Genomic DNA, 3972 nt, shown 5'->3' with positions numbered 1-3972 from the left:
GCCTCTTATCATTCTGGTCACTTTCATGAAGAATTCCTAACAAAGCAATATTTTGTTGAACAGTTTAGAAGGAGCTTTTAACAGTATTAAGTACTTTTAAGTAGAATCGTGTCTAATATGTTTCCCAATGTTAAATAATCATTCAAGATACTTTTTTCCCCTTTGCACACTTACACATTTCCTCCGTGCAGACATTCTATCCTTCTTTGCATCAATTCCTTTCTCTCTTCTTCTCCCTCTCTCATCCCTTCCTTCCAAATACACTTTGTTACATTATATTAGCGACTTAACCTCACAGTTCTAGGTGGATTACAAAAGAGGTAAGCTGGACATTTCCAGGCGAATTACAGGATCAGGTGTTAATTACAAGACTGTGTCTCAGAATGAAATAACTTCTAATTTCTAAAGATATTACCCCCATTTCACCACTAAGAGGTTCCCTTTTCCTAATGCCCTTCCTCCCTTCGAAAGCTATTCCCCACCCCACCTCCACTTGCCCTACCAAAGCTCCTTCTCCTAACCCTTCTTTCCTTCTGTTCTCCACCTTCCCCATCCCCCCATTATGAACAGACCAACATGGGATTACTCAGCTGAGGCCAAAAAAAGCCCACTATGCTCATGAAATTGAAAATGGCAACTTCAATAGCAAAAAACTATTTCGCTTACTACACAGACCTAGGTCTGTCTGAAAAGATCTCTCAACCCACTGCCCAGACCCTTGCTGACCACTTCCTGAATAAGATAAAGACCGTACAACAAGAGGTTGAGAGTACTTCCATCACAACAGCTCCAGTTCGCTCATCATCACAGATGACTTCCAACCCCTGTGCTGCTGACCAAATCTGGAACATATTTATACCATTAGAAAATTCTTGCAACAGCATCCTTGACAAATGCCCCAGCTGGTTATTATCTAATGCCCCGAATCACATCATTGCTTGGATCACTCACTTTCTGAACAATTTGCAAAAGCATGGCTAATTTCTGCCCCAAATGGGTCAGATTGCACTCACCCCTATTTCCAAGACACAAAACACAGATCTTACAAATCCAACAAATTACAGGCCTATAGCTGGCATCCCAATACTCATAAGAACATAAGAAATACCTCCGCTGGGTCAGACCTGAGGTCCATTGCGCCCAGCAGTCCGCTCACGCGGCGGCCCAACAGGTCCAGGGCCTGTGCAGTAAATTTCTATCTATACCCCTCTATCCCCTTTTCCAGCAGGAATTTGTCCAATCCTTTCTTAAACCCCAGTACCGTACTCTGCCCTATAACGTCCTCTGGAATTGCATTCCAAGTGTCCACCACATGTTGTGTAAAGAAGAACTTCCTAGCATTTGTTTTGAATTTGCCCCCTTTCAACTTTTCCGAATGCCCTCTTGTTTTTTTATTTTCTGAAAGTTTGAAGAATCTGTCCCTCTCTACTCTCTCTATGCCCTTCATGATCTTGTAAGTCTCTATCATATCCCCTCTTAATCTTCTCTTTTCCAGGGAAAAGAGTCCCAGTTTATCCAATCTCTCAGCATATGAAAGGCTTTCCATCCCCTTAATCAGTCGTGTCGCTCTCCTCTGAACTCTCTCGAGCAATGCCATATCCTTCTTAAGGTACGGTGACCAATACTGGACGCAGTACTCAAGATGTGGACGCACCATTGCCCGATACAGCGGCAGGATAACTTCTTTCGTTCTGGTTGTAATACCCTTCTTGATTATACCAAGCATTCTATTCGCTCTCTTAGCAGCCGCTGCGCACTGTGCTGTCGGCTTCATTGTCATGTCCACCATCACCCCCAAGTCCCTTTCTTGGGTACTCTCATTCAATAATATCCCTCCCATCGCATAATTATACCTCGGGTTTTTGCTTCCCACATGCAATACTTTATACTTCTCAACATTGAATTTCATCTGCCATCTCTCTGCCCATTCCCCTAGTTTGTCCAAGTCTCTTTGCAATTCTTCGCAGTCCTCCTTTGTCCGAGCTCCACTAAATAGTTTAGTGTCGTCTGCAAATTTTATTATCTCACACTTCGTCCCTGTTTCTAGATCATTTATGAATACATTAAAAAAAGCAGCGGCCCGAGCACCGAGCCCTGCGGAACACCACTCGTGACCTTTCTCCAGTCTGAGTAGTGGCCCTTCACCCCTACCCTCTGTTTCCTACCTTCTAACCAATTTCCGATCCATCTATGCACGTCTCCGTCCACCCCATGGTTCTTCAGTTTCCTGAGTAGACGTTCATGAGGCACCTTGTCAAAGGCTTTCTGGAAATCTGGAAATCTGTATATGATGTCTATGGGGTCTCCTCTGTCCATCTGTTTGTTAATTCCTTCGAAGAAGTGCAGTAAGTTAGTCAGGCACGACCTTCCCCTGCAGAAACCATGTTGGCTGGTTATCAAAAGTTCGTTTCTTTCAAAATGTTCATCGATGTTTTCTTTTATCAGTGCTTTCGCCATTTTCCCTGGAACCGAGGTCAGACTCACCGGTCTGTAGTTTCCCGGGTCACCTCTTGATCCCTTTTTAAAGATGGGCGTAACGTTGGCTATCTTCCAATCCTCCGGAATCACACCTGTTTTCAGAGATAGGTTGCAAATTTGCTGCAGTAGTTCCGCTATTTCCTCCTTTAGTTCCTTCAGAACCCTTGGATGGATTCCATCTGGACCCGGCGATTTGTCAGTTTTTAGTTTTTCTATCTGCCTGCGTACATCATCAAGGCTCACTTCCATGGATGTTAACTTCTGTGCTTGATTTCCCTTGAAGATTTGTTCAGGTTCCGGTATGTTGGTTGTGTCTTCACTTGTAAATACAGACGAAAAGAACCTGTTAAGTATTTCTGCAACCTCTTTCTCTTCCCTCACCGCTCCCTTCCGGTCTCCGTCGTCCAGTGGTCCCACCTCCTCCCTAGCCGGCTGTTTCCCTTTAATATATCTAAAGAACGGCTTGAAATTTCGTGCTTCCCTGGCTAGCCTCTCTTCATACTCTTTTTTGGCTTTTCGAACCACACGGTGACATTCTTTTTGATACTTTCTGTGCTCCTTCCAGTTTCCCTCAGATTTGTCCTTTTTCCATTTTCTGAATGAGTTTTTCTTATTGCCTATCGCTTCCTTCACTATTTTAGTTATCCACGCCGGGTCTTTTGTTCGACTCTTGTTGCACCCTTTTCTGAATCTGGGGATATACAGATTTTGCGCCTCGCTCACCGTGTCCTTGAAAAAGGACCAGGCATGTTCTACCGTCTGCCATTTTTTGGAAGTGTTCCTAAGTTTCTTCTTTACCATTCTTCTCATTGCTTCGTAGTTTCCCTTCCTGAAGTTAAAAGTTGTCGCTATGGTTCTCTTTCCTTTCAGTGTTCCTATTTCCACCTTGAACTTGATCATATTATGATCGCTGTTTCCCAACAGTCCCACTACTTCCACTTCCTTTGCAGGTCCCTTTAACCCATTTAGGATTAGATCCAGAGTGGCATTTCCTCTCGTCGGTTCTCTAACAAGCTGCTCCAAGAAGCAATCTTGTACAGTCTCCAGAAAGTCTGTCTCCCTAGCACATCTTGAGCTTCCAAGACTCCAGCCTATCCCAGGGTAGTTGAAGTCTCCCATAATAACTGTGTTACCGCTTTTGCATTCTCGCTTCATCTCGGCTTCCATTTCTTCATCAATTTCTCCGGTTTGTCCGGGTGGACGATAGTATAGACCTATCTTTATTTCAGGCCCTTTCCTTCCTGGTATTTTAACCCATAGCGATTCTAGCTTGTTGGCCGTCTCTGCTGTGTCCATTCTTGTCGATTGTATGCTTTCTTTTATGTATATTGCTTTTACACCGCCTTTCTGTCCTAATCTGTCTTGGCGATAGAGTTTGTACCCCGGCAGTGCTGTATCCCATCTGCTTTCCTCATTCCACCATGTCTCAGAGATTCCAATGATGTCTATGTTCTCTGCAATGGCCATGGCTTCTAATTCTCCCATTTTGTTTCT

Source organism: Geotrypetes seraphini, chromosome 14 (genome assembly GCF_902459505.1).
Source record: "Geotrypetes seraphini chromosome 14, aGeoSer1.1, whole genome shotgun sequence".
In the NCBI taxonomy this organism is placed as follows: Eukaryota; Metazoa; Chordata; class Amphibia; order Gymnophiona; family Dermophiidae; genus Geotrypetes; species Geotrypetes seraphini.
Note: the sequence above shows the minus strand (reverse complement) of the source record.